Source organism: Opisthocomus hoazin, chromosome 15 (assembly GCF_030867145.1).
Source record: "Opisthocomus hoazin isolate bOpiHoa1 chromosome 15, bOpiHoa1.hap1, whole genome shotgun sequence".
Lineage (NCBI taxonomy): Eukaryota > Metazoa > Chordata > Aves > Opisthocomiformes > Opisthocomidae > Opisthocomus > Opisthocomus hoazin.
The window spans coordinates 11,503,594-11,517,206 of NC_134428.1; the positions used below are offsets into that span (position 1 = coordinate 11,503,594).

General features: G+C 39.9%; 1 protein-coding gene across 34 annotated transcripts in view; it reads right to left on the reverse strand.

Annotated features, from left to right (window-relative positions):
• Positions 1-13,613, reverse strand: part of RBFOX1 (RNA binding fox-1 homolog 1) — a 1,166,109-nt gene that overhangs the window by 786,176 nt on the left and 366,320 nt on the right. The window contains exon 1 of one of the 34 annotated variants that reach the window (XM_075435940.1): positions 1,410-1,503. The exons of the other annotated variants lie outside the window; for them this stretch is intronic. The gene's annotated coding sequence lies outside the window, so the exon portion shown is untranslated. Of the gene's footprint in view, positions 1-1,409; positions 1,504-13,613 lie in introns of those variants that run through there. 34 annotated transcript variants of the gene reach the window in all.

The following is a 13,613-nucleotide window of genomic DNA, read 5'->3' on the forward strand; positions in this document are numbered from 1 at the left end:
CTTGGGATTTCATTTCTCAGTATTTTGTCTTCTCTAGGTTGTCCTTTTATTTCATGGCCAATTATTTACCATGTTAGCATGTATAGAAAACTGGCAGTGTAATTGCACGTGCACTGCAAGGGAGAAGCAGTTCTAATAGCACAGTTCTTGGGGATTTTCTGCAATGGCTGGTAACTTCAACGGACAGCTTGAGCACAGAAGCAAAACGCCCACCGAACTAAAGCGTTTCTTAATTCTGAATGCTTTCTGTGTCTTCCAATGTATTTGTGAAACTGCTGTTTATACACATTTTACATTTAACGTGTATAAATACAGCAGCGTTTCAAAGTTTGGGCGCTTCTCACTGTGTGTATGTTCTGCTCTTGTGTCAGGCAACAAAGTTCTGCCCATGGCTATAACGAGAATAAAGCAGACATTTCCTTACCAATGTGCCAAATACTAGATTGATAACAATATCATCTCAACATAATTCTTTAATGCCTGAAATCCATTCAAGTACCTCAATATATCAAGTTTTGGACATTTTATAATACCTATACATACTCTGAGAGTCTAATGAAGCGAATACTACTAAGAGTGAAACAAGAGAAAGATAGTGTAAAAATCAATTTTCTTTCACCTCAGATGATTTATATCTCCTCCTGAACAAATTAATTTCACACTAAGAAAGGGGTAAATAAAACTTCCGAGCAGCCCTGTATTACAAGGCTTTGTTCTTAATGCAGGCAGAGATAACACAAACACAGGAGTAACATGACAGGTTGGTGTTCCTCCCCAAAAGGCAGGAATGCAAAGGCTGCTCTGCCTTCTTTCACATCTTTTTCTCACAAAGTTTTATTGCTGAACTTCTGAAAGTAAATTAAAAAAACACAATATAGGTTTGCAGTCCAGAAATAACAATATTATTCAAAATACTAACATTGAAATACAGAAATAAAAATAAACAAAGCAAGTTCGAAAAATAAACGAAGCTTGGTATGAAAACCAAGTATTAGTCCCCCAACTGAGGAAGAAGCTATGTGCTTAATTCTAAGCATATCTGCAATGCTAATATTTGCATTACTGAAAAATAAAATCAAAAGGATTGCTGATGTACTTCATACAAAGCACATAATTAGATATTTCACTGCAGCACAGCTGGATTATTTAGGATTTTTCTCCAATCTTCTCTGCAAAACTATTGCTACTATAGCTGCAATTGCACTTTGCATCCTTCACAACCAGAGTAAATCCCTGTACTTAGTACAGCTCGCCCTCCTTCTCCCCATCCCAGGAACCAGCAATACATTTTTTGGGGTAATGAGGAAGAACACAGAAATAAAAATAGAATTTCAAATCAAAGTAAATTTTCTATTCATAGACTGAAACAAGTATGGTGACAAACAACATACATTATAAACTCTGCATACCTTTAGTTCCAGCTCTTTTCAAGTGTGCTGAACACGACTGCATTTTCTTACAGCAAGTGATTCCAGATTCTCTTTTTTCGTAGACACCCAAAACATCAGCACAGGAGATACAAGTCACCAACTTAAAAAACAAAGCAAACGTGATGCAACTTTCTTAGAGAGCTGCACAAAAACAGTGGCTCCAGCTGACAAAAAAAAAAAAAAAAAGGAATTTTTCTGAAAACTGAAAAAATCAACTAAGCTTTTTTTATTCTATCTCTGTTGACTGCATTATGGCAAAAGGCAAAAATACGACAGGAGTGTATGCAACTTTTCTCCCGCCTCACTTCCACATTATGATTTGGCTTGCAGGGTGTAAACCAAATGTAAAAGTGTTCATAAATAGATGCATAGCAAAAATAGCAACTGAGAATATCATACTAAATGTGCGTAATAAATATCTACAACACGATTTGAATAATTTCAGAAATAATACATCTCTGGAGTGTCTGTTTAAATATTAATAACATTTTTAAAAGCAATTTCAGTTTTTCAAAAATAGACACGCATTGTCATTGTGCTAAGAATTAATACGCTTGCTACTGATTGAAAAACATACGAACATCACCACTTCTATTTTTCTGAGATTAAAAATGTGATTTGAAGCTTCAGTTTTACATTTTCTGCTGTTGTCTAAAGCTGAAAAAAGTCCCATGGTTTGTGACCCTGATGCCGATTCCCCAGCACATGAAGTAGGAAATAGACTACAGTAAGGCTCATAATGGCCACTTCCCCATACAGTAATGCAAGAGAGTAATCGACAGTTGTTTCTCCCTTCCTCATCTTACCAACACAGGCATATGTTCAGTGATACCGAGCTGTAACAGCAGAGCACTTACACAGGGGCTCACACTCCAACCACATCACCACACAAGACTGGTGTCTTGTTTTGCTCTTGAGACGCTGGCCAGACGTGGCCCAGGCACCCCGAGATGCCTCGGACGGACTGCAACGCAGCCAGAGTTGAGACACGCCAAGCTACCAGCAGCTTCAGCGTTCCTAGGCTGGATACACAACACAGCTTTCGAATTTGAAAACGACATCTCCACCCTAAGCACATGATGCTGTTACGGTATCCCGACGTAGGAAGGCAGCCGTGAAGCCCAGGAAATGCCGTAGCAGCTACTGTCACTGCTACACAGAACAGAGAGGGAGCCTGGCCATGCCCTGAAACACCAGCACTCCTCTCACAGGCCCAGGGACAACGTCCTCCTGTCTCAGCGCTTCCTCCTCAAACTACCAACGCAACGTTTCAAACAAAACAGAACAAAAAAGCCGATGTGCTTGCCAGGTACCATGTTTCCCACCAAGACACCTACTGAATTAGAGGGACAGGGTCCAAACGTATAATGCAAATCCCAGGTCCCCCCTTTCTTCAAGTGGAGCCATGTTGCTAAGGCTGAGTTCTAATCTTTCCAAATAAAGGTGAAAACAAGCAAACCAACAAACTACAGCTTACCGTTAAGAGAATGAAAGGTAAAACCGCAATTCAGAGTGGGGCAGCCTGGGCAGGGAGAAAGCACAGGCAGGTCCAGTTTGAGGAAAGGCGGGAAGTCAAGTATTTGTTTTCTGTTGCTAACACATATAAAAAAAGGATTTGATTTTGGAAAAACCTTGCCTGCCTGCCACCAACCGTTTCCAGGAGTTCCACAGGAACAAAAAAGTAGAATAGCAATTCAGGAAAGGCAAAGAAATGAAGGTGAGCTCAGTACACAGCAGATCAAGATGGCAATTCTGTTAACAACCAGTGGAACATCTGAGCTAACTCCATTTCCCAGCACCTTACTGCACCAATGTTTATTAGTGATGCTGTGTAAGGGTATTAGCAGATTCCATTGGAGTTCAAAGAAATTTAAATATTAATGGACTCTCACAAGGAATTAATAATAAAATGAGAAAATCCTTGTGTTTCAAGTAATTCAAGGTAATTATTTCAACCTGGTTGACAAGGACAAGGCAAATCTTACTTTTAACCTTAACATTTCTAGGGAAACTTAAAAAAGTAGTGTCCTACATACTGTATTCAATCTTCTAAACGCACCTTCACACACGATCAGCTCTGCTTTTAACCTATTGAAAACTGTTCTCATGTAAACTGGCAGATCACGTTATTGCTTTTGCACATGGAACAACAGAAATTCTGATGGAGTAATTATAGTTGTCCTAGCTTCCTGCAAATTTCCTTGTTTTAAAAATCCCTCCCATTCCAGAAATGCAATCATTTGAAAACCTTGGCTGTAACTTGTATTTTAATGATTCTTCGTATAGTTTGAATGACAAATAAGTCTATTTAGTTCCAAAGGCTTTGCTTGTTGAGAAGTGTTTCTGACAAGCCTTTTTTGCCCATTCCTTAGTCTCCAGCACTCAGTGGGCACCAGGAGAACGAGCTTCTCCTAAACAAACTGGGAGAGAGATTTGGGGATCTCAGAAATTTGGTGGCCAAAAATAAATATTATAATTTTGTGGTCTCATGGAAGACAGTTGTTGATATGGCAAAAATCCAGACTTCATCAGTCAGACGGGGTACCTTCTGCTTCAGTGTCAGTCTGAGAACAAAAACCAGCAACCGCTTCCCGTAGTACAGCTTGTTTCAATATTTCTCAACTTTGAAATGGCTTTCTAAACAATGTGCTCCTCAAGAACCTTCCATAATCCATTTGTAACTCCCTGCTGTTTCCAACATCAGTAGCACCAGCTACGGATCCAGTCACAGACCATATTGGAAAATGTTTCCCACCTTTTAAACGCATCTTTACCAACCTCTCAAATAAGGTCACAACTAATTCTGGCAAACTGTACTACATCACATTCCCTCCGCTTCTCAGTCTTGTCTTCAGTATACAAATCACTGCTCACCATATCTGATTATTTCTCCACCTGATAATCAGGATTTCGATTTGTCTTTCATTCTACTACTACTTTGCCAATCTTTTTTCCTTCCAGACGTACCTACAATACCTCCGTATCAGAATTAAATTCATTTCCTAATCGTGCTGTGGTTTTGCTGAAATGCCAGCAAATTTACAAATGAAAATAAGTATCCAAACAGCCAAGCCAGACGGTCTGATGGGGAAGGCATCTCTGAAGAATGCAGACTTTAACAGAAGCTCTTTCCCAACCAAACGCAGTAAGATATTCTACTGCTTTTTGTCAGTTTAAGGTCTATGACACACTGCGGTTGTCACATTGGAGGGTAGACAGAAAAGGCAGTCTAATGACTCCAGAAATGCATTAAACCATACGAGTTTTATAAAGTATTCACTTGGAATCTGTCTTCTTTAACATGTCTCCGTATTATACAAGGTATTTCTCTCCCTCCTCACTCTTTCGAGAGAGATGAAGTTTAATGTACTGACTGGTAGTTAACAATCAGATTTTGTCAGCTTTTGTGCTGAATGGCACCTTCCTTCTCCCGCTGACTTTCACAGCACCATTCGCAGGGTGAATTATTGCCTCATTTTCAGTGAAGGTGACAGCTCCGCGTCCTACCTCAGAGTGCGGAACTCAGCAGCTCCATGCTGGCAGGCAAATCATCTTGATGCCACATAAATCCCCACTTGCTGTCACGAGGGCACTGCCACTTTCCATCCGCCCCCCTTCTGCTCCTGCTAGTCCTCGGATGCAGGATACACCCCCACCCTGGGGCTGGCAGGGATAACGTGCCGGCTGGGCCTCTGGCTGGGGACGGGGCCGAAGGGGGGTACTTTCACCGTTCCCCGAGCGTTTCTCACGGGAGGCTCTAGGAATGAGCTGCCCAGGCTGGGGTGGGTTTGGCACCAAGCATCACACGTCAGAGTAATGGGATCAGGTAATCACTGGCCTACTCCGCAACAGCGAACACGCAGAAGTAAATAACGAATATATATTAACCTCTGTAACATTAGGTAATTTCATAACCATGACCCAGGTGCACTGCTGTATATTCAGATGTGCTGCTGAGTAGGTGCTCCCCGCTACAGAAGGAACTGGATCAGCACCAAAATCAATAGATTTCCAATTTTAAACGAGAATGGATGGAGCACAGGGAAGAACAGAATATGTTTGCTGTTTAATTTCTACTACTGAATAGGACATGACTGGCAGTGGGATTGCCGCTGGTTTAACTTAGGTTTTGCACAAAATGATGAGTTTTTTCCTTCATATATCACTCTCCATTTGTGTTGAACTTGACTTTCACTGCTCAATTTTTATCTTCACACTATTTATACTATTTCTCATGATCCTATCAAAAGTAATAGAGTAAGGAAAATAGTTCAGAAATAACAAGCTTGACACTCTGAGCAGTCTGATGGTGTGAGTTTATATATATACACACACACACACGTATATCTGCATTGGCCTAACCATTCTGCAGCACTGATTTACCTACTACTTGCAGTCTCACAGTTGTAGCAAGAAAATAATTTTGGATTTTATCAACAAAGCAGTCCTTAACTCAATGTTCAGTGTTAGTGTGATCTCAGATATGCATTTTCTCTCTACAAGACAGAGCAGCAATACCAAAAGACCTAACCAAAACCCTCCGCTCTAACATCCAGGTAACATATGCCTGTGTACTGGACAAAAGAAGTGAACAAAAACTTCTATGTGTTCCAAAACTATCCATCCTGCCCACTCGCCAAGGAGCCTCCACATATAGCGCTGCTCTTCTAGAGGTAAAGCCCTGTCAAAAGCTGAGGTGGCTGGTTTAACTGGCTGATGCTGCAGAGAATCAGGCAAAACCATATCCAGAATATTTCAGATATCTGAAAATCAAATTACCAAGGTATCGTCTTGCAAAAATTATTTGATTCTCAAACTAATCTTTTCCCTTGGACCAACAAGAAATTTTAATACATTATTAAAACATGCAGGATCATAACACCTTCTTCAAATTGCACTGAATCAAGCTCATCTGAGTGTAATTTCACTGTTAATGGGAACTATACAAGGAACAAACTTGCTTCAGCATACCACATTATTCAGCACCGACCTGACTAATTTGTGCCCGAGAAGCTCGACAGCATAAACAAAATTCCAAAAGAACTGCTGCCGGAAAAACTTTATTTTCATTACTCTGCTATTTACGAAGACATTCAGGTCAGATGTTCAAGATCTGAATCAGGCAGACAATTAATGGAAGCCATGAGCAGGAGAAGCCTTTCCATCAACAGAAGGAACAAGGATGGGAGAGGGGCAGGCTGGAACACCTCCACCCTGTAGTGACAAGCCAAGCCACACTCAATTCAGAAACAGCAGCAACAGAGCAGTTTTTGCAACACACTGAAGGCAGGGCACGGTAAGCTGCTATTTTAAACAAAAAGCTCTGAATCGCTTTGTCTACCTATAAACTATTCAAGAGCACACACCAATATTTTCAACCTCTCATCATCATTGCGAAAAAAATTTAGGAAACACAGTCGCATTCTTCATTCAAATGCAAAGAACTGAAATAAAAATGACGTTGTCACTAAAAAGAAATAGATTTTATAAAATTGGCTGAAACAGTTGAGTTGCAAATCTAGTAGTAAGCTCCTCTCCTGGAAATATTTAAAAATGAATTCCAGATTAATTTCACTGCTAAATCACTGTGTTCCTCCCTTTCTCTTCATCAGCTTCAGCTGATTATTTCTTCTATTCTTTCCTGACACATTAATATATTACTGAAAACAGTTTCAACTACTTTAAAGAAAAGAACAGGTTTCGGTAAGTAATTCCACCTTAGACAAGAAATCATTTAAAAATAATATTACAGCTCAAGTAAATTTACAGTTCCTGCAACCAATACAAAGTACATATTTTCCATTTTAATTTTTAGTTGTGTATGTAATGAATTTCACAGATTTTGCTGATGCAAACACTACCCACTCTGAAGAAGTTCCTCATCAGTAACAGCAGCAGAGAGGAAAATCTGTAAACAATGTTCAGCGAGAATAAAGGAAGTCTATTAAGAATGGATGATTTGGATTGTAAAAATCTTTAAAAAGGGAGGCAGAAAAATTATCACCATCATAACTGTACTACATACACATGCACGAAATCTGAGCACAAATCATTTACCTGGATCACTAATGTAAAAACTGACATGCTTATTTCAGTCTTGGGGGGGAAAAAAACCCCAAAAATCTATGTCCATGCACCTTTTAAAAGAAAGTAATTTGTCTGCAAGAAATGTGCAGAATAAGAAGGAAAAATAAATAAATACAGGCACGTACAAGATAAGATTGTACCATTTAAATGACCTCGTCTATAACACAAGTATACACCTACATAGAGTAACACATTTATACTGTTTTCTATCTAAATTTCTACAACAAAATCACAGACTCACGGCATGACGCAGGTCGGGAGAGACCTGCGGAGGTCAGTGGCCCAAGGCCCTGCTTGCCACCCGTGCAGGCAGAGCAGGTCACTCCGGGCTGTGCCCAGGTGACTCCGGAACAGCTCCAAGGACATAGACGCCGAGTCCCTCTTTTGACCACTCGAGTGGTAAAAATTTACCTACAGAAAGACGCACGTTCTAGCCGAAGAATGTATCTCTCAACCTCACTGAAAATTTCAGATAATCTTGCTTGGTTTCATTACTCTGAAGATTTGTTTGGTGGTCAACCATGAATAGAAGGATATTAAAAATATGGACCCAAAAATCTGAAATGTATAAGATAACCTAAAGGAGAAAAATATCCCAGGATTAAGTAAACAAACTGTGTATAGCTTTGGCTTCAAGAACATGCAAAGAACTTGCAGATTATCTACATGATATCATGCAGCAAATCCAACTATAAACAGGAAGCCTTTTGCAAGCAGTTTGAATACTCTGATCGCAGTCCTACCAGACTTTCAGTGAGTGCCAAAGACACTTATTTTACCAATTGACCACTGTGTCTGTTTAATGTCTAATTTCAGCACAATAAATGGTGCGATATTTCTGAAGTACCAATTTTTTCTGTGTAAAAAGCTAAATTTGGCTTATCTTCATCTAAGAACTATTGAGGATATTAATACAATTTGCCAGTGGACTAAGTTAGAAAACCCTGTGAGCACTCTCAGTGTTCCAAACCTGACAGAGGGTTGGGTACTTTGTTTTGCTTTGGGTTTTTGGTTTGGGTTGTGTTAATCCAGCAAATTGATTGCTTTACTCAAGCGCGGATGCCTCCAGAAGCTGCAGTTAGTGCCCTGAAGCACTGCTGCTTGACAATCTGCCGTCGTGTGCTGCCCTGCAACACCCCTCCAGGACTGAGGACTGCAGCCTTACGCCGAACGGCAGCCCAGCAGCCTTCCACCGGGTGACACGGATGGTTGAAAGCCAGGTCGCCGAGGCTGCTGCGGTGGCTGCGAGGCGTGGGAGAGCTCCAGCAACAGCACGGTGAACTCCCGCAACCGCAGCACACCTACGCCTGCCCCAGCAAACCATCTCAAGTCAAAGTCAGGGCCCTGAAAGGGATACAGGGATGCAAACCATGAGAAACTAATTTTTATTACCTTCTAGTGAATACCTACGATATAAAAATTACCATCTCTGTATTTCCCATACAGTTGAACCCTCACTGAGAACAAGAGAAATAAAAGCACGCTTCTATTAGAAGAAGCTGTTCCCTAAGGAAAAAAGGGCATCATCCGATACCCAACACCTCTCTCTCACAGAATCCCCCTGAAATCTGAATGATACTCCAAAGGCATTTTCAACCTCAAACAATAAAAATACCAAGAAATACTTGAAAAGTTCTAGTCACTATACAATAACTAGTCCAAAAATTAAAACACAAACAAGCTACTTTCATGTGAGGAGAAAGGAGAGGAAGCAAAGATACTATCAGTCCTGACAGCCGAACACTTAACTACAACATAGGTACTAATATAAAATAGATATACTGACCAATTTATGCCTTCTGTTATGGAAATATAGCCCAGCCTATACAGAAACATTCTAAATTTGAACAGTTCATGCTAGGCAAGTTACTGAAAATAAATCTAACTGAAAATTTTTTACCAGCTTTGAGAAACCCTTCTCTCAAAGATGCTTCATAAGTAGAATTCTATTTGTAGCAAAGGACAAAGGACAGACCAAATAGGCTTCTCAAATTAAAATTTTAAAGCTAACAAAGCAGCTGACTGCTTTCATTTCTGCCATGGAAAGGTGTCATTTGAGAAGCAATCTTTGGGTTTTTTTCTCTCAGAAATAACACCTTTATCTCCTGCAGTATTACATTTTTTAGATGAAGTTGTCAATAACTGCTAGTCTATGAACATTATGAAATATATTTTGCTCACGGCCCTGTAACACAGACAATGATTTTTGCAGTGTTCTTTGTCAGATGGGTGTCAATATGGAACATCTTTCTTCCTGACAGCACAGCTTACTATGGGACCTGGTCAGGGTAGAAAAGCTGACCTATGGATTTTTTTTCTCAACATACAGAAATTGAAAAATCATTCCATCAGATGACGGTATAAGATGTAAGGTTCACAAACAGAAAACTGCCCACAGCTGACAGACATCAATAGAAGGGGTTTTTCTACATGGGAAATTTAGGAACTGACAAAACTCATCAAATCAATATTAAGCTAAACTATGCATCTGAAGTTTTAAATCATTTCACTATCAAAAACATCACAAATGCCCAAATCTAAACATCTTCCAAAAAGTCTATGGCCAACTCACAGCAGATTTTTACCGCTAGAAGACTTTTTGGCAGATAGAACGGGACAGCATGTTGTAACTTGCTAAGTCTTTGAAACAGATGATAGAAATAAATTCCTAAGGTTCCATCTCCTAAACGGTATTCCATTGCACAGTGAAACAAAGTAAAAAAATTAGCATATAAGTACTCTGAGGTATTAATTCCATCTTTACTAAAAAATAAAACACTACCTAAGTAAAGAGTGGACCTGAGCAGGCCACCAGTGCGTCACATCTGGGAAATGCAAATCCACGGCACAAGCCAGCATCCTCAAACAGGAAGCATAATGCTAGATTCTAGAAAGAAAATTAACTTTAAGAAAAGGTCTATTTGGAGAGCTAATATCTAGTAAAATTAATTTTGTCAAAGGAGGAAGAGTAGGTCTATCCACAGCAGAATCAGAGTATCAAGATACCATGCACCAAAAGTATGACTACTTTGCAATGTCCAAACACATCTGGAGCTAGAAACAAAGCCATTATCTGCTGCTACCCTTTCAAATACCAATTGCTTCAAATTGTGTATGTGTAACTGCACTTGGAAACTTTGTCTTTAACAGAAGCATAGATAATTTTAGAAGGCAGGATGCGGGCATCAGAGGCTCTTTACAAGAATACTGCTTTTGTGAAAAAGGCAGGAAATGGAACTAGGTTAGATCATGAATTCTCAAAATGAGATGGGGACAGTGGGTGATGAAAGACACCTGGACATCTAAAGACCTTTTCGTGTCTTTGCACAGACACAAGAGCTGCTTCGAGTGCCATAAAAGCATGGTAAGCTGTGGAACTCCTGAACTACACTGATGGGTAAATACGAAGAGAACCAATTTGAAAACTGGCATCTCAGTACCTTTACCATATGTTTTGATCATGGAAATGAACTACAGGCAATAATTTGTCAGTATATTAAGAAGGATGATGAATTCCCCAGTTGGCTGCAACATGAGGAACACTGTTGCCTTAGGAGCTGAACCCACCATCTTCTCAAATCTGAATGACAGCTCAGAGTAGTAAGCATCTATCTGGATACAAAGGACCAGAATCCATTTCAGTACGCTGTGGCCCTAACAGGGAGGAATGCCACTGCTTCACCTTTGGAAACAACATTCCACGCTGCATTGGAAAGCAGAGAGAAGGCTCTAAAGACACTGGAAGTGAACCACAGCAGCCTATACACAAATCCCTTTTGTTCAGCTGTGCAAAGGTCCCATTCCCAGCTCCTGAGACATGCCACGCGGGGGACTACATTCATCTTCTTTGTATGGAAATGGTGAATGACAAGACACACTGACTCAATGAGCTGTAAAAGCAGTAGATATCAAGAGGAACAAGCATTCCCTCTTCCATTCATGCTGTGTTGAACCATTTTATAATCTACATACATCCATGAACACATACTTAAATATCAACACTAAATCACTTATGACAAGCATTAAATAGTATTTCATCGCCAGGTCATGTATCATTCTCTGGCACGTACAAGATCAGGCTTTATTTCCGTACATCTAAATACCAGAGCAAATTACTTCAAACCAGTAAAAATCCCAAATAGTTAGCACGTTAAATATGGCCTTTTAATTCATATTACAAATTGCATCAAACTAATGAACCCAGCTTGACCTCAGAAATGCATATAATGAACTAGATAAAACACGTCCTATATCCGAGTACAAACCTGCCAGGCTGTATCATTGGGTCACAGAGAACTTACTTGCTTTCAAAAAGTCTTGTATGCTTTTTATTTTGGAGTTATGCTACGCCTGGCTGATCCCCGAGAGCCTGATTCAACTTGTGCTGGCTGTTGGTGGGCCCATGGGAGTCATTATGGCAGCTGCAGATAAATGAAGTGTATGAAACGGCCTTGAAATCCTTCCTTTTCCTTCTCCAGGAAGCAGAACATAGACGGTGAAGGTGAGGTACAGCTTACACCCACTGTGCACTACTTTTCTTGTAGTTAGTCAACTTGATTTTAGGTCAGCTTTACGCTGCAGTTACAGTTCTGATTCAGCAAAGCACGTAAACCCAATACCTAATTCCTCCTTGTTTTCACAGCTACTGTGGACGCACTCGGCTTTGGCTCATTACATCTAGTAAGGTCAGTGTATAAAATACTGGATTTTATATATATCTGCTTCAAGTTCCACCATGATTTCCTATTTATCACCTATGCTACTGTTCTCTGTAATAACCAAGGATTAACAAGATAACATATCCATTTGTATCTATTTGGTTAATCAGCTTTTCTCTCCTTCACCCCCATTTCTCCTACAATGAGGTAAAACATCTGGCTCAGATTTAAAATATAGTTGGTATAGCTGGGGTTGTGGGCTAAAAGCTTGCTCTGGTTTTCTTTCTTGGGACATGGTTTCTCTGAAGCATAGTTAAGTTTGAGAGTCCTCACTAGTGACAGTCATGACTGAATCCACAAATGTGAAGAAGACATCAAAAGCTGCACATAGTACATAAACATGGGAAATAAGGAAGTCTGGATTTTCTCTAGATTTACATCTTGTGGTTGGCTGATTTCAGTGCCTACGAAAACACAAAACTTTTCCTATCCTCAAAAACATATGTAAAGACACAATCCTGTCGAATTTTCTGGTGTTCTAACAAGGACCAGTTAGTTTTCAGTGCATCCTTTCCCCCAGGGCACCGGAAAGACCTTCATCTTGCAGCTGGTCTGCTGCAGCCCAACTATAATTTTAATTTGTAAGAACTCAGTGATTTTTGCAACCTCTACCAATCAGCAAAAGAAAAAATGGCTTAGAAAATATTAGGAGAAAGGTGCCCATAGATACAAAAAAATACTGAATTTATATACCAAACCACATTACCAGAATCAATAAATTAAGAAATATATTTGGACTCAAGAAAAAAGAAAGGCAGGCTTCACAGGTGACAACAACAATTCACAGAACAGGTATTATCCTTGGAGCTACGGCCAGCTAGAACCCCATGTTAACAGCAAATGCAGCCAGTCCACAGCTACCCTCCAAGGCAGCTCAACGTGGTCCATCACCTGCACACAAAACAATGCAGGTATGAAACTACTGGAGTACAAATAAACAAACTTCAGTCCTCTTGTGTATCTTATCTTTCTGTTACCATGCCGCCCATCTGCTGTAAGTACGTGCCACAACCTTGGCACTGGCAGGTTTGGTAACCTCCTACACATTGCACAAATTGGATATTTTTAACAGTTCCTGAAATATTTTCTCTCCATCCAACCTTATCAAGACCATTTACAAAAGAAATGTTTAAAACAAAAAGCAAAATGAGAGAACTACCCTCATTCCCCAAAACTCAGATATCCATAATATTGCATACAGAAAGTCTATCATATATGGTGGAAGCTGATAATCCAGACCAAAGGAATTGCCCCCAGTACTTTGAAAGATAACCTGTTTTCCTAGTACCAGAAAAAGGCAGGGAGCTGCAACTCAAACAAAAGAGCAAAGATGCTGAGGGAATTTTTGGAAAAGTACAACGTGTGTTTAAGAAACATT